Here is a 19,668-nt window from a genome sequence, read left to right on the forward strand (position 1 = left end):
CTGCGGGCCCAGGCTGTCTCCAGGCCCCGAGAAAAGGCTAGGCCCCGGTGGGGGATGTTGCACTGAGTATATTTAAGAATCTTATCTTCCTGGGAAACCCCTTTAAATAATTCCTAAGTGACTGCTGGTTATTGCCTAATGGATGTACTTCTCAGTCAGTGTCAGCTATTGTTCTAATCAAGTGGTCTCCAGATCATCCTAAACATCTACTCCTTACTTCAAGACGGCTGTAACTCATGTGCCACCAAACTGGCTCGACATGGGATCTGAGGGTGTAGTCTAAGCGATTCCCTGGTTTTAGCCTTAAGCACCAGATGTGGACTTCCCTGCAGGGCTCCACCACTTCAGTAGCCTTTAGTGCCTTCTGGCCGTCAAACACCAGTCCTTGGCAGGGAGAGGCAGAGACGTGGAAGTGAATAAGCCAGGTCAGGACACTACAATACATTTTGGGGTTTGAGTCAGGAACAGGTCTGGTCAGAAAATGGAGAACCAAAATTGGTGTCCCTGATTGAAGGAGCAGTAGGAACTTACTACTCAGGCACCTCCCAAAGAAGTAAGGTGCCTTCCAGGAATGAGCAAAATTCCTATTCAAATTGATCATTAAAATACAAGCTAATATGTAATTAGAAGTTATTTATGTTACCGTATATACTCGAGTATAAGCTGTCCCGACTATAAGCCGAGACCCCTAATTTAACCATGAAAAATTGGGAAAATCTATTGAGGGTGGGAAATGCATTGGTCACAGACCCCCCCCCCCCCAGTATATAGCCAGCAAGCCCCAAGTAGTATATAGCCTCCCCCCGTGTAGTATACAGCCAGCCCATCCTGCCCCCTGTAGTATACAGCCAGCCAAGCCTGCCCTGTGTAGTATACAGCCAGCCCATCCTGCCCCCTGTAGTATACAGCCAGCCCATCCTGCCCCTGTAGTATACAGCCAGCCCAGCCTACCCCCTGTAGTATACAGCCAGCACAGCCTTCCCCCAGTAGTATACTGCCAGCCCAGCCTGACCCCTGTAGTATACAGCCAGCCCATCCTGCCCCCAGTAGTATACAGCCAGCCCATCCTGTCCCTGTAGTATACAGCCAGCCCAGCCTGCCCCCTGTAGTATACAGCCACCACAGCCTTCCCCCAGTAGTATACTGCCATCCCAGCCTGCCCCCTGTAGTATACAGCCAGCCCATCCTGCCCCCTGTAGTATACAGCCAGCCCAGCCTGTCCCTGTAGTATACAGCCAGCCCAGCCTGCCCCCTGTAGTATACAGCCACCACAGCCTTCCCCCAGTAGTATACTGCCATCCCAGCCTGCCCCCTGTAGTATACAGCCAGCCCATCCTGCCCCCTGTAGTATACAGCCAGCCCAGCCTGCCCCCAGTAGTATACAGCCAGCCCCAACTAGTATATAGCCAGCCCAGCCTGCCCCCAGTAGTATACAGCTTGCCCCCAGTAGTATACAGCCAGCCGAGCCTGCCCCCAGTAGTATACAGCCAGCCGAGCCTGCACCCAGTATTATACACTCAGCCCCCAGTAGTATACAACCAGACGAGCCTGCCCCCAGTAGTATACAGCCATCCGAGCCTGCCCCCAGTAGTATACAGCACTGCCCAGCCTGCACCCAGTAGTATACAGCCATCCGAGCCTGCCCCCAGTAGTATACAGCACTGCCCAGCCTGCACCCAGTAGTATACAGCCACCCCAGCCTGCCCCCAGTAGTATACAGCCAGCCGAGCCTGCCCCCAGTAGTATACAGCCAGCCGAGCCTGCCCCCAGTAGTATACAGCCATCCGAGCCTGCCCCCAGTAGTATACAGCCATCCGAGCCTGCCCCTAGTAGTATACAGCACTGCCCAGCCTGCACCCAGTAGTATACAGCCACCCCAGCCTGCCCCCAGTAGTATACAGCCAGCCGAGCCTGCCCCCTGTAGTATACAGCCAGCACAGCCTTCCCCCAGTAGTATACAGCCAGCCCATCCTGCCCCCTGTAGTATACAACCAGCCCATCCTGCCCCCTGTAGTATACAGCCAGCCCAGCCTGCCCCCAGTAGTATACAGCCAGCCCCAACTAGTATATAGCCAGCCCAGCCTGCCCCCAGTAGTATACAGCTTGCCCCCAGTAGTATACAGCCAGCCGAGCCTGCCCCCAGTAGTATACAGCCAGCCGAGCCTGCACCCAGTATTATACACTCAGCCCCCAGTAGTATACAACCAGACGAGCCTGCCCCCAGTAGTATACAGCCATCCGAGCCTGCCCCCAGTAGTATACAGCACTGCCCAGCCTGCACCCAGTAGTATACAGCCATCCGAGCCTGCCCCCAGTAGTATACAGCACTGCCCAGCCTGCACCCAGTAGTATACAGCCACCCCAGCCTGCCCCCAGTAGTATACAGCCAGCCGAGCCTGCCCCCAGTAGTATACAGCCAGCCGAGCCTGCCCCCAGTAGTATACAGCCATCCGAGCCTGCCCCCAGTAGTATACAGCCATCCGAGCCTGCCCCTAGTAGTATACAGCACTGCCCAGCCTGCACCCAGTAGTATACAGCCACCCCAGCCTGCCCCCAGTAGTATACAGCCAGCCGAGCCTGCCCCCTGTAGTATACAGCCAGCACAGCCTTCCCCCAGTAGTATACAGCCAGCCCATCCTGCCCCCTGTAGTATACAACCAGCCCAGCCTGCCCCCAGTAGTATACAGCCAGCCCATCCTGCCCCCTGTAGTATACAGCCAGCCCAGCCTGCCCCCAGTAGTATACAGCACTGTCAAGCCTGCACCCAGTAGTATACAGCCATCCGAGCCTGCCCCCATTAGTATACAGCACTGCCCAGCCTGCACCCAGTAGTATACAGCCAGCCCAGCCTGCCCCCTGTAGTATACAGCCATCCGAGCCTGCCCCCAGTAGTATACAGCCAGCCCAGCCTGCCCCCTGTAGTATACAGCCAGCACAGCCTTCCCCCAGTAGTATACAGCCAGCCCATCCTGCCCCCTGTAGTATACAGCCAGCCCAGCCTGCCCCCAGTAGTATACAGCCAGCCGAGCCTGCCCCCAGTAGTATACAGCCATCCGAGCCTGCCCCCAGTAGTATACAGCACTGTCCAGCCTGCACCTAGTAGTATACAGCCAGCCCTACGCTAGAAAAAAAAAACAAAAAAACTTATATACTTCCCGATGTCAGCGCAGCTCCTCTTCTGGCTTCAGCGCCTGTCTTCTTTCTTCGTTAACATCCTGCAGGGCGCAGCCATGTTTTCTCCTAGCCAGCGCATAGCATGACGTCAGCAGGATGTTAACGAAGAAAGAAGACAGGCGCTGAAGCCAGAAGAGGAGCTGCGCTGACATCGGGGAGCTGCGCATCGGGGCCGCCGGAGGGGGAGTATAAAAGTTTGGTGTTGTATTTAAAGTGCTGTATTGCTGTATTGACTCGTCTATAAGCCAAGGTAAAGATTTTCAGCACATTTTTTGTGCTGAAAAACTCGGCTTATGCACGAGTATATACGGTATTTGCTCCCCTTAGCAAAATAATGTTGTGGACATAAACTATAATGGAGAATTAAAATGCTACTGGCCCAGTCAATTGGAGGAGACACAGGACAGAAGATCCATGTCCACATCACATGTCCTGCAACTGTCTGGGCAGGTCATGAGATCACCACTTGGTTTGGCTGTAGTGGGTTGGTTGTGGTACATCCAGTAGGGCCGGTGTTGTGGCGAGACGACATCTCAGTGAGGTTAATGTGCAGTGATGGCAGTTACACATCATTACCAAGGCAAAAGAACAGGACAGTCTGTTACATCATCACTGGGAGCAGTGCATGAGAGGGAGGAGCTATCACTGATACTGAGAGATCATGGGAGTTGTAGAGTCCTGTGGAGGTCTTGGAGATAACTCCACCTACTTTAGAAAGCCCCTTAAATGCTGTGATTCATAAAAGCAAACTAAATAATCTTGGTTTTATAATTAATTATGTTGTCTTTATAGCATTGTGGGTTTTTGGATCAGATGTTAATACTCTTAGAATATCCCTTTAGATAATAAGCCATTTCAGAGTGGAGATGTAATGCTCTCAGCTGGATCCAGTGGTCACCAATTATACAAAGTTGGCAAGCAATGGCGAGAGGTGACCAACGCCACCGATACTAACTGCTCTTCACATGGCAGCTCAACTTTTGCGCATCTACTCCCACTTAGCAAGGTGGACAATTGACCAAGGCCGGAGGTGGGTACGAACATAAATAGATATTAGGATATAATTGTAGGGGAGTAGTGAAGCCTTGATGCACATCTTTCATTGTAAGTCCCTAAAGATATATTCTTCTAGATAAATTTCCAACAGAATTGAGGAATTCTGGGTAATCCAAGAGATCTATGAATTTAAAAGTTAAAGTTAGCTTTAGCCATATCCTTCACCAGCATCGACCCTATATCGCTCTATATCTTCCATACGGCCCTGGAATACGGGCAAGTTGTGAAGATAAAATTTCATATGGGATTTCATAGTTCTAGCTGTGAGTCTCTTATCCGCCACCTAACACATTGAAGGTTTGTAATCTCTTATGGGAAAACAAGTCAATGTATTCTATATCTTGGAAGAATTGACTATTTATTGTTCACCAAGATAATTCCAAAATATCTATTTGGTTCCAAATATGGAAACACAAATACAGAAAGTGTAAGAAAGCAAATAGCAGAAAAATAGCCCAAGGAAAAAAAGGATTAGGAATAAAGGTATAAAAATAACCAGTGTCAATATTAGATGCCTGATAACATAAGGTTACACTGTACAATATAGCGGAATACAACCGCTCCACAATAAACGAGCGGATGTTTCTACAGGAACCTGCAGCAGGCAACCAGACGGAGGAAGCAAAACAGGCTCATCCATCTCCAGAAATACTGGAGACAACATCAATATAGCACTATTATTGTAAATAGGTGTTGTAGTAGCTATATTATTCTATATAACAGGCAGTATTATAGTAGTTATATTCTTGTACATAGGGGCAGTATTATAGTAGTTATATTCTTGTACATAGGGGGCAGTATTATAGTAGTAATATTCTTGTACATAGGGGGCAGTATTATAGTAGTTATATTCCTGTACATAGGAGGCAGTATTATAGTAGTTATATTCCTGTACATAGGGGGGCAGTATTATAGTAGTTATATTCCAGTACATAGGGGGCAGTATTATAGTAGTTATAGTCTTGTACATAGGGGACAGTATTATAGTAGTTATAGTCTTGTACATAGGGGACAGTATTATAGTAGTTATATTCTTGTACATAGGGGCAGTATTATAGTAGTTATATTCTTGTACATAGGGGCAGTATTATAGTAGTTATATTCCTGTACATAGGGGGCAGTATTATAGTAGTTATATTCCTGTACATAGGGGGCAGTATTATAGTAGTTATATTCTTGTACATAGGGGGAAGTATTATAGTAGTTATATTCTTGTACATAGGGGGCAGTATTATAGTAGTTATATTCTTGTACATAGGGGCAGAATTATAGCAGTTATATTCCTATACATAGGGGGCAGTATTATAGTAGTTATATTCTTGTACATAGGGGCAGAATTATAGCAGTTATATTCCTGTACATAGGGGCAGAATTATAGCAGTTATATTCCTGTACATAGGGGGCAGTATTATAGTAGTTATATTCTTGTACATAGGGGGCAGTATGATAGTAGTTATATTCTTGTACATAGAGGGCAGTATTATAGAAGTTATATTCTTGTACATAAGGGGCAGTATTATAGTAGTTATGTTCCTGTACATAGGGGGCAGTATTATAGTAGTTATATTCTTGTACATAGGAGGCAGTATTATAGTAGTTATAATCCTGTACATAGGGGGCAGTATTATAGTAGTTATATTCTGGTACATAGGGGTATGTATTATAGTAGTTATATTCCTGTACACAGGGGGGCAGTATTATAGTAGTTATATCCCTGTACATAGGGGGCCGTATAATAGTAGTTATATTCTTGTACATAGGGGGCAGTATTATAGTAGTTATATTCTTGTACATAGGGGGCAGTATTATAGTAGTTATATTCCTGTACATAGGGGGCAGTATAATAGTAGTTATATTCTTGTACATAGGGAGCAGTATTATAGTAGTTATATTCTTGTACATAGGGGGCAGAATTATAGTAGTTATATTCTTGTACATAGGGGGCAGTATTATAGTAGTTATATTCTTGTACATAGGGGGCAGTATTATAGTAGTTATATTCTTGTACATAGGGGGCAGTATTATAGTAGTTATATTCCTGTACATAGGGGACAGTATTATAGTAGTTATATTCTTGTACATAGGGGGCAGTATTATAGTAGTTATATTCTTGTACACAGGGGGCAGTATTATAGTAGTTATATTCCTGTACACAGGGGGCAGTATTATAGTAGTTATATTCTTGTACATAGGGGCAGTATTATAGTAGTTATATTCTTGTACATAGGGGGCAGTATTATAGTAGTTATATTCTTGTACACAGGGGGCAGTATTATAGAAGTTATATTCTTGTACACAGGGGGCAGTATTATAGTAGTTATATTCTTGTACGTAGGGGGCAGTATTATAGTAGTTATATTCTTGTACATAGGGGGCAGTATTATAGTAGTTATATTCTTGTACATAGGGGCAGTAGTCTAGTAGTTATATTCTTGTACATAGGGGGCAGTATTATAGTAGTTATATTCTTGTACATAGGGGGCAGTATTATAGTAGTTATATTCCTGTACATAGGGGCAGTATTATAGTAGTTATATTCTTGTACATAGGGGGCAGTATTATAGTAGTTATATTCTTGTACATAGGGGGCAGTATTATAGTAGTTATATTCTTGTACATAGGGGGCAGTATTATAGTAGTTATATTCCTGTACATAGGGGGCAGTATTATAGTAGTTATATTCTTGTACATAGGGGGCAGTATTATAGTAGTTATATTCTTGTACATAGGGGGCAGTATTATATTAGTTATATTCTTGTACATAGGGGGCAGTATTATAGTAGTTATATTCCTGTACATAGGGAGCAGTATTATAGTAGTTATATTCTTGTACATAGGGGCAGTATTATAGTAGTTATATTCTTGTACATAGGGGCAGTATTAAAGTAGTTATATTCCTGTACATAGGGGGCAGTATTATAGTAGTTATATTCTTGTACATAGGGAGCAGTATTATAGTAGTTATATTCTTGTACATAGGGGCAGTATTATAGTAGTTATATTCTAATGTACAGGGGGAAGTATTATAGAATTTATTGGAATCCTAAGTCTTTTGATTTTTGAGATATGATGCCTTTAAATAACTTGAAATGTCCTTATAGTCACTTGGTTTTATGATTGAGATTTCATATTTTCCACATATCTTGCTCTAAATTCCCAGTATGGATAAGACAAGGGTTCATGAGAATGTGGGGGTTATAGTTACTAGTCACAGCACTCATGATGCTCAGCACTAACCTGCAGATGACATGCTGTGACTCACACCTGCACGTCGTACAATATTAGCTTTACTTCTTCTCTTCTGAGTAAGACATTTTATTAAAAGCAACAAGACGGCACAAAGACGTGATCCTTGCATCATTTTACTGCAAACAGAAAGCTTTCATTTCTCACAGCTTCCATCTACTTTACTTTTGAGTAATTTCAGTTGGGTAATTTTAAGTTATATGCAGGAGACGTGACTTATTACATAATTTGTGGTGAGATGGTTTGATGGATTATCAAGACGAGGCTACTGAAATACACAATTTACCAAGAGGCAAAGTCACCTAGTACATGGAGTATTATACCTCAAAGGTAGTTAAAAATCAATATCTATTATTATTATTATTAATTGCGTACAACAATATAACTACTATAATACTGCCCCCTATGTACAGGAATATAACTACTATAATACTGCCCCCTATGTACAGGAATATAACTACTATAATACTGCCCCCTATGTACAAGAATATAACTACTATAATACTGCTGCCTATGTACAAGAATATAACTACTATAATACTGCCCCTATGTACAAGAATATAACTACTATAATACTGCCCCCCTATGTACAAGAATATAACTACTATAACACTGCCCCCTATGTACAAGAATATAACTACTATAATACTGCACCCTATGTACAAGAATATAACTACTATAATACTGCCCCCTATGTACAAGAATATAACTACTATAATACAGCCCCCTATGTACAGGAATATAACTACTATAATACTGCCCCCTATGTACAGGAATATAACTACTATAATACTGCGCCCTATGTACAAGAATATAACTACTATAATACTGCCCCCTATGTACAAGAATATAACTACTATAATACTGATTCCTATGTACAGGAATATAGCTACTATAATACTGCCCCCTATGTACAAGAATATAACTACTATAATACTGCCCCTATGTACAGGAATATAACTACTATAATACTGCCCCCTATGTACAGGAATATAACTACTATAATACTGCTCCCTATGTACAAGAATATAACTACTATAATACTGCCTCCTATGTACAGGAATATAACTACTATAATACTGCCCACTATGTACAGGAATATAACTACTATAATACTGCCCCCTATGTACAAGAATATAACTACTATAATACTGCTCCCTATGTACAGGAATATAACTACTATAATACTGCCCCCTATGTACAAGAATATAACTACTATAATACTGCCCCCTATGTACAGGAATATAACTACTATAATACTGCCCCCTGTGTACAAGAATATAACTACTATAATACTGCCCCCTATGTACAGGAATATTACTACTATAATACTACCCCTATGTACAAGAATATAACTACTATAATCCTGCCTCCTATGTACAAGAATATAACTACTATAATACTGCCCCCATGTACAAGAATATAACTACTATAATACTGTCCCCTATGTACAAGAATATAACTACTATAATACTGCCCCCTATGTACAAGAATATAACTACTATAATACTGCCCCCTATGTACAAGAATATAACTACTATAATACTGCTCCTATGTACAAGAATATAACTACTATAATACTGCCCCCTATGAACCACTGAAACACTGTCTAGCACACGTGTCATGTCTGCGTGCATGAGCCCTGAGGTCACATAGGATTGGCTACAATGGTGGAGGTCAGCCCAGCAAGTCATCATAGGACTATCCTTCATCCTCATGAAACACAGAAAGGCTCACACCATGTGCCCCAAACATAACCCCCACAGTGTCAGGAGAAAACTTCTACATGGCCCCTGATAAATCGGCAGCTTTATATAATACACTGCCTACTTAAGATCACCCGACTTACAGACGACCCCTAGTTCCAAACGGACCTCTGGATGTTGGTAATTTACTGTACTTGAGCCTTAGACTACAATAAACAGCTGTAACAGTTATCACAGGCGTCTGCAACAGTTTTAAAATCCAATTTTCACAGAGACCAAAAAAAATTATAAAATATACAGTTCTGACTTACATACAAATTCATCTTATGAACAAACCTGCAGAACCTCTCCTGCACGTAACCTGGGGACTGCCTGCATTCATATATAGCATATTTTTCCCCAAAAAAATATGAATTATTATAAGTTCCAATAAATAAGACTAAAAGCCGTGAGTGCGGCGTCACTTATAAATATGTAGATATTGGGGCGTTTCATGCAGTCACTACCAGTACAAGAGACAAGGACATTATATTCCCCCTGTAGTCAGACATATTGTCAGCCATTCAAGGGTTAATCCTTCAGAATCCTGAGTGTGACCTCATAGATGCGCTGATGTCACAATTCCCACTTATCATAAATTGACCTCTGAACCAGAAGGGGCAGGGAATGGGGGATGAGACGTCGAGGCGTGAAGAACCGCGGATCTATGGACCCCCGGACTTGTGGACCCCCGGACGCATGGACCCCCGGACGCATTGGTCCCCTGAACGCGTGGACCCCCGTACATATGGACCCCCGGAAGCATGAACCCCAGGACGTATGGACCCTGGACGCATGGACCCCCAGACGCATGGACCCTCGGACGCATGGACCCCCGGATTCCTGGGTGACAGATATATTTGGCAGTGACCCTCTAAGCCCAGAGGAAGGGCGATCCTTCAGCCATGGCTTCCCTAGAGGTTTCCCCCACAGGGGGTTTTTCCTCTCCTCAGTGCTGAAGGGTGACTCTTCGTGAGTCGGGGGTCTGCCATGGGATGGGATTATAAATAAATATTTGGTTATTTAGTTCCCAATTATTTGTCTTTTGTCTATTTATTGGATCTTCTTTGGTTTATTTAATTCTTCTGGGGGTTTCTTGGGCCGGTGAATACAAGGTCTGTGCTCATCACATCTCACAGGGGCATCAGGGAACATAGTAACTGCCCCTATGGATGTATCTGCCCCAGTGGTTGCCCCTTATGTGCTGCACAGGTATCAAATGTACACACACCCCTGGGGTAACATAACATAGGCCAGAACTGTCCTGGTTACCCAGAGCAACCAATCACAGCACAGCTTCCATTCCTGATAGTTCGTTCTTACACTGTAAGCTGCTCTGTGATTGGTTCCCAATTCATATACAGTAAAAGTAATTTCCCCAGTACACCTGGGGATCTCCTGTATATAATGATATATGTACAGCCGGTATAACCTGGGGATCTCCTGTATATAATGATATATATACAGCCGGTATAACCTGGGGATCTCCTGTATATAATGATATATGTACAGCCGGTATAACCTGGGGATCTCCTGTATATAATGATATATGTACAGCCGGTATAACCTGGGGATCTCCTGTATATAATGTTATATGTACAGCCGGTATAACCTGGGGATCTCCTGTATATAATGATATATGTACAGCTGGTATAACCTGGGGATCTCCTGTATATAATGATATATGTACAGCTGGTATAACCTGGGGATCTCCTGTATATAATGATATATGTACAGCTGGTAAAACCTGGGGATCTCCTGTATATAATGATATATGGACAGCCGGTATAACCTGGGAATCTCCTGTATATAATGATATATGTACAGCTGGTATAACCTGGGGATCTCCTGTATATAATGATATATGTACAGCCGGTATAACCTGGGGATCTCCTGTATATAATGATATATGTACAGCCGGTATAACCTGGGGATCTCCTGTATATAATGATATATGTACAGCCGGTATAACCTGGGGATCTCCTGTATATAATGATATATGTACATCTGGTATAACCTGGGGATCTCCTGTATATAATGATATATGTACAGCCGGTATAACCTGGGGGTCTCCTGTATATAATGATATATGTACAGCTGGTATAACCTGGGGTTCTCCTGTATATAATGATATATGTACAGCTGGTATAACCTGGGGATCTCCTGTATATAATGATATATGTACATCTGGTATAACCTGGGGATCTCCTGTATATAATGATATATGTACAGCCGGTATAACCTGGGGGTCTCCTGTATATAATGATATATGTACAGCTGGTATAACCTGGGGTTCTCCTGTATATAATGATATATGTACAGCTGGTATGACCTGGGGATCTCCTGTATATAATGATATATGTACAGCCGGTATAACCTGGGGATCTCCTGTATATAATGATATATGTACAGCCGGTATAACCTGGGCATCTCCTGTATATAATGATATATGTACAGCCGGTATAACCTGGGGATCTCCTGTATATAATGATATATGTACAGCCGGTATAACCTGGGGATCTCCTGTATATAATGATATATGTACAGCTGGTATAACCTGGGGATCTCCTGTATATAATGATATATGTACAGCCGGTATAACCTGGGGATCTCCTGTATATAATGATATATGTACAGCCGGTATAACCTGGGGATCTCCTGTATATAGTGATATATGTACAGCCGGTATAACCTGGGCATCTCCTGTATATAATGATATATGTACAGCCGGTATAACCTGGGGATCTCCTGTATATAATGATATATGTACAGCTGGTATAACCTGGGGATCTCCTGTATATAATGATATATGTACAGCCGGTATAACATAGGGATCCCCTGTATATAATGATATATGTACAGCCGGTATAACCTGGGGATCTCCTGTATATAATGATATATGTACAGCCGGTATAACCTGGGGATCTCCTGTATATAATGATATATGTACAGCCGGTATAACCTGGGGATCTCCTGTATATAATGATAAATGTACAGCTGGTATAACCTGGGGATCTCCTGTATATAATGATATATGTACAGCCGGTATAACATAGGGATCCCCTGTATATAATGATATATGTACAGCCGGTATAACCTGGGGATCTCCTGTATATAATGATATATGTACAGCTGGTATAACCTGGGGATCTCCTGTATATAGTGATATATGTACAGCCGGTATAACCTGGGGATCTCCTGTATATAATGATATATGTACAGCTGGAATAACCTGGGGATATCCTGTATATAATGATATATGTACAGCTGGTATAACCTGGGGATCTCCTGTATATAATGATATATGTACAGCCGGTATAACCTGGGGATCTCCTGTATATAATTATATATGTACAGCTTGTATAACCTGGGGATCTCCTGTATATAATGATATATGTACAGCCGCTATAACCTGGGGATCTCCTGTATATAATGATATATGCACAGCCGGTATAACCTGGGGATCTCCTGTATATAATGATATATGTACAGCCGCTATAACCTGGGGATCTCCTGTATATAATGATATATGTACAGCTGGTATAACCTGGGGATCTCCTGTATATAGTGATATATGTACAGCCGCTATAACCTGGGGATCTCCTGTATATAATGATATATGTACAGCCGCTATAACCTGGGGATCTCATGTATATAATGATATATGTACAGCTGGTATAACCTGGGGATCTCCTGTATATAGTGATATATGTACAGCTGGTATAACCTGGGGACCTCCTGTATATAATGATATATGTACAGCTGGTATAACCTGGGGATCTCCTGTATATAATGATATATGTACAGCTGGTATAACCGGGGGATCTCCTGTATATAATGATATATGTACAGCCGGTATAGCCTGGGGATCTCCTGTATATAATGATATATGTACAGCCTGTATAACCTGGGGATCTCCTGTATATAATGATATATGTACAGCCGGTATAACATAGGGATCCCCTGTATATAATGATATATGTACAGCCGGTATAACCCGGGGATCTCCTGTATATAATGATATATGTACAGCCGGTATAACCTGGGGATCTCCTGTATATAATGATATATGTACAGCTGGTATAACCTGGGGATCTCCTGTATATAATGATATATGTACAGCTGGTATAACCTGGGGATCTCCTGTATATAATGATATATGTACAGCTGGTATAACCTGGGGATCTCCTGTATATAATGATATATGTACAGCTGGTATAACCGGGGGATCTCCTGTATATAATGATATATGTACAGCTGGTATAACCTGGGGATCTCCTGTATATAATGATATATGTACAGCTGGTATAACCTGGGGATCTCCTGTATATAATGATATATGTACAGCCGGTATAACATAGGGATCCCCTGTATATAATGATATATGTACAACCGGTATAACATAGGGATCCCCTGTATATAATGATATTAAAAAAAAGATTAAAAGCTGTGAGTGCGGCATCACTAATAAATATGTAGATATTGGGGCGTTTCATGCAGTCACTACCAGTACAAGAGACAAGGACATTATATTCCCCCTGTAGTCAGACATATTGTCAGCCATTCAAGGGTTAATCCTTCAGAATCCTGAGTGTGACCTCATAGATGCGCTGATGTCACAATTCCCACTTATCATAAATTGACCTCTGAACCAGAAGGGGCAGGGAATGGGGGATGAGACGTCGAGGCGTGAAGAACCGCGGATCTATGGACCCCCGGACTTGTGGACCCCCGGACGCATGGACCCCCGGACGCATTGGACCCCTGAACGCGTGGACCCCCGTACATATGGACCCCCGGAAGCATGGACCCCCGGACGCATGGACCCCCGGAGCTCGGGATCCCGGATTCCTGGGTGACAGATATATTTGGCAGTGACCCTCTAAGCCCAGAGGAAGGGCGATCCTTCAGCCATGGCTTCCCTAGAGGTTTCCTCCACAGGGGGTTTTTCCTCTCCTCAGTGCTGAAGGGTGACTCTTCGTGAGTCGGGGGTCTGCCATGGGATGGGATTATAAATAAATATTTGGTTATTTAGTTCCCAATTATTTGTCTTTTGTCTATTTATTGGATCTTCTTTGGTTTAATTCATTTTTCTTGGGGGTTTCTTGGGCCGGTGAATACAAGGTCTGTGCACATCACATCTCACAGGGGCATCAGGGAACATAGTAACTGCCCCTATGGATGTATCTGCCCCAGTGATTGCCCCTTATGTACTGCACAGGTATCACATGTACACACACCCCCAGGGTAACATAACATAGGCCACAACTGTCCTGGTTACCCATAGCAGCCAATCACAGCACAGCTTCCATTCCTGACAGTTTTCTCTTACGCTGAAAGCTGCTCTGTGATTGGTTCCCAATTAATAAACAGTAAAAGTAATTTCCTCAAGAAGCAAAGAAGATGACAACAAAACATTTAATTAACCTATTGATGCCCAGAGAAGGAAATATCCATCACCGGAGCTGAGACGATACCAGGATGCTGGGGTGTCATCTGCTCCAAACAGCTGACACCCCAGTGTAGCACCCGCACTGAGTGTGAGCTCTGATCGCAGGTGTTAAACTTGTAAAATGCTGCTTAAGTGCGACTGCGACATTCATATGCCTCCTGGGGGATTGTCCCCCCATGATCAGCCCCCTGTGTTGCTTTTGGGGGGTTGGGATCGTTGCTATGGCAACCCTGAGGTCCGATCTTACAGTCAGATCTTACAATACTGCCACTATGTACAAGAATATACGGTAACTACTATAATACTGCCCCCTATGTACAAGAATATAACTACTATAATACTGCCCCCTATGTACAAGAATATAACTACTATAATACTGCCACCTATGTACAAGAATATAACTACTATAATACTGCCCCCTATGTACAGGAATATAACTACTATAATACTGCCCCCTATGTACAAGAATATAACTACTATAATACTGCCCCCTATGTACAGGAATATAACTACTATAATACTGCCCCCTATGTACAGGAATATAACTACTATAATACTGCCCCCTATGTACAAGAATATAACTACTATAATACTGCCCCCTATGTACAGGAATATAACTACTATAACACTGCCCCCTATGTGCAAGAATATAACTACTATAATACTGCCCCCTATGTTCAAGAATATAACTACTATAATACTGCCCCCTATGTACAAGAATATAACTACTATAATACTGCCCCCTATGTACAGGGATATAACTACTATAATACTGCCCCCTATGTACAAGAATATAACTACTATAATACTGCCCCCTATGTACAGGAATATAACTACTATAATACTGCCCCCTATGTACAGGAATATAACTACTATAATACTGCCCCCTATGTACAAGAATATAACTACTATAATACTGCCCCCTATGTACAAGAATATAACTACTATAATACTGCCCCTATATACAAGAATATAACTACTATAATACTGCCCCCTATGTACAAGAATATAACTACTATAATACTGCCCCCTATGTACAAGAATATAACTACTATAATACTGCCCCCTATGTACAGGAATATAACTACTATAATACTGCCCCCTATGTACAGGGATATAACTACTATAATACTGCCCCCTATGTACAAGAATATAACTACTATAATACTGCCCCCTATGTACAAGAATATAACTACTATAATACTGCCCCCTATGTACAGGAATATAACTACTATAATACTGCCCCCTATGTGCAAGAATATAACTACTATAATACTGCCCCCTATGTACAAGAATATAACTACTATAATACTGCCCCCTATGTACAAGAATATAACTACTATAATACTGCCTCCTATGTACATGAATATAACTACTATAATACTGCCCTCTACGTACAAGAATATAACTACTATAATACTGCCCCTATGTACAGGGATATAACTACTATAATACTGCCCCCTATGTACAGGGATATAACTACTATAATACTGCCCCATATGTACAGGGATATAACTACTATAATAATGCCCCCTATGTACAAGAACATAACTACTATAATACTGCCCCCTATGTACAGGAATATAACTACTATAATACTGCCCCCTATGTACAGGGATATAACTACTATAATACTGCCCCCTATGTACAGGGATATAACTACTATAATACTGCCCCCTATGTACAGGGATATAACTACTATAATACTGCCCCCTATGTACAAGAATATAACTACTATAATACTGCCTCCTATGTACAAGAATATAACTACTATAATACTGCCCCCTATGTACAAGAATATAACTACTATAATACTGCCCCTATGTACAAGAATATAACTACTATAATACTGCCCCTATGTACAGAGATATAACTACTATAATACTGCCCCCTATGTACAAGAATATAACTACTATAATTCTGCCCCTATGTGCAAGAATATAACTACTATAATACTGCCCCTATGTACAAGAATATAACTACTATAATACTGCCCCTATGTACAAGAATATAACTACTATAATACTGCCCCTATGTACAGGGATATAACTACTATAATACTGCCCCCTATGTACAGGGATATAACTACTATAATACTGCCCCATATGTACAGGGATATAACTACTATAATAATGCCCCCTATGTACAAGAACATAACTACTATAATACTGCCCCCTATGTACAGGAATATAACTACTATAATACTGCCCCCTATGTACAGGGATATAACTACTATAATACTGCCCCCTATGTACAGGGATATAACTACTATAATACTGCCCCCTATGTACAAGAATATAACTACTATAATACTGCCTCCTATGTACAAGAATATAACTACTATAATACTGCCCCCTATGTACAAGAATATAACTACTATAATACTGCCCCCTATGTACAAGAATATAACTACTATAATACTGCCCCCTATGTACAGGAATATAACTACTATAATACTGCCCCCTATGTACAGGAATATAACTACTATAATACTGCCCCCTATGTACAAGAATATAACTACTATAATACTGCCCCCTATGTACAAGAATATAACTACTATAATACTGCCCCCTATGTACAAGAATATAACTACTATAATACTGCCCCCTATGTACAAGAATATAACTACTATAATACTGCCCCTATGTACAAGAATATAACTACTATAATACTGCCCCCTATGTACAGGAATATAACTACTATAATACTGCCCCCTATGTACAGGAATATAACTACTATAATACTGCCCCTATGTACAAGATTAATGTATAGTGATATAACTGCAGCCTCCTCTCATATCTTGCAGTAATGTCTTGCTCTCTCCGGGTTGTATACTGATGGAGAGACGTTGTGCTCAGTGCATGAGAGCAGTTCACATGGTGCAGGACATCTGCTGTGGATAGGGGGTCTCTGTTGGCGCTCCAGCAGTGCCCCTGGCATCAGTACCAGGGCTGCTGGTGATAAACACGTTGTTCTGGCACAGAGAGTTTCCTCACAGATGCGCTGAGTTCAGGTGAAATTCTGCCTCATTTTAACTTTTTCATTGCTGCTAAATCTGTATCTCTGCAAAAGGGAATCACAGTTTTCATTATTTATTAGTGATTTCTATTCCCTAATGGAGAGGCATAAAACAGGTTCTAGACCCCAGAGCTCACAATCCAATGGGGCACCCATCTACCTAACAGAACAATCAGGGTCATTTATTGTTCATCAGTGTATGATAAACTCCCCAACACATACATCAGCAGGACCCGGTCTCCCAGTACTGGCAATGAGATACAATCCTCTGACCATATGCACAATCCTCTGACCATATGTACAATCCTCTGCCTATATGCACAATCCTCTGCCTATATGCACAATCCTCTGATCATATGTACAATCCTCTGACCATATGCACAATCCTCTGATCATATGTACAATCCTCTGCCCATATGCACAATCCTCTGACCATATGCACAATCCTCTGACCATATGCACAATCCTCTGACAATATGTACAATCCTCTGACAATATGTACAATCCTCTGACCATATGCACAATCCTCTGCCCATATGCACAATCCTCTGACCATATGCACAATCCTCTGACAATATGTACAATCCTCTGCCTATATGTACAATCCTCTGACCATATGCACAATCCTCTGCCCATATGCACAATCCTCTGACCATATGCACAATCCTCTGATCATATGTACAATCCTCTGACCATATGCACAATCCTCTGATCATATGTACAATCCTCTGCCCATATGCACAATCCTCTGACCATATGCACAATCCTCTGCCTATATGCACAATCCTCTGATCATATGCACAATCCTCTGCCTATATGTACAATCCTCTGACCATATGCACAATCCTCTGACCATATGTACAATCCTCTGACCATATGTACAATCCTCTGACCATATGTACAATCCTCTGACCATATGTACAATCCTCTGACCATATGCACAATCCTCTGATCATATGCACAATCCTCTGATCATATGCACAATCCTCTGCCTATATGTACAATCCTCTGACCATATGTACAATCCTCTGACCATATGCACAATCCTCTGATCATATGCACAATCCTCTGCCTATATGTACAATCCTCTGACCATATGCACAATCCTCTGACCATATGTACAATCCTCTGCCCATATGCACAATCCTCTGACCATATGTACAATCCTCTGCCTATATGCACAATCCTCTGATCATATGTACAATCCTCTGCCTATATGTACAATCCTCTGCCTATATGCACAATCCTCTGACCATATGTACAATCCTCTGCCTATATGTACAATCCTCTGACCATATGCACAATCCTCTGACCATATGCACAATCCTCTGACCATATGCACAATCCTCTGACCATATGTACAATCCTCTGACCATATGCACAATCCTCTGCCTATATGTACAATCCTCTGACCATATGCACAATCCTCTGCCTATATGTACAATCCTCTGACCATATGTACAATCCTCTGACCATATGTACAATCCTCTGACCATATGCACAATCCTCTGCCTATATGTACAATCCTCTGACCACATGTACAATCCTCTGGCAATATCATACAATCCTCTGAAAATATGTACAGTATATGTATAATTAATCCTCTGCCTATATGTACAATCCTCTGACTATATGCACAATCCTCTGCCTATATGTACAATCCTCTGCCTATATGTACAATCCTCTGACCATATGCACAATCCTCTGACCATATGCACAATTCTCTGCCTATATGTACAATCCTCTGACCATATGCACAATCCTCTGATCATATGTACAATCCTCTGACCATATGTACAATCCTCTGACCACATGCACAATCCTCTGCCTATATGTACAATCCTCTGCCTATATGTACAATTCTCTGACCATATGCACAATCCTCTGACCATATGCACAATCCTCTGACCATATGTACAATCCTCTGACCACATGCACAATCCTCTGCCTATATGTACAATCCTCTGACCATATGCA

General features: G+C 42.0%; 1 long non-coding RNA gene across 3 annotated transcripts in view; it reads right to left on the reverse strand.

Moving 5' to 3' along the window:
- LOC140074725 (uncharacterized) overlaps nucleotides 1-19,668 on the reverse strand; it is a 123,691-nt gene that overhangs the window by 61,187 nt on the left and 42,836 nt on the right. The window contains exon 4 of one of the 3 annotated variants that reach the window (XR_011849255.1): nucleotides 7,473-7,595. The exons of the other annotated variants lie outside the window; for them this stretch is intronic. This is a non-coding gene — a long non-coding RNA (uncharacterized lncRNA). Of the gene's footprint in view, nucleotides 1-7,472; nucleotides 7,596-19,668 lie in introns of those variants that run through there. 3 annotated transcript variants of the gene reach the window in all.

This window comes from Engystomops pustulosus, chromosome 8 (genome assembly GCF_040894005.1).
Source record: "Engystomops pustulosus chromosome 8, aEngPut4.maternal, whole genome shotgun sequence".
NCBI classification, from domain to species: Eukaryota; Metazoa; Chordata; class Amphibia; order Anura; family Leptodactylidae; genus Engystomops; species Engystomops pustulosus.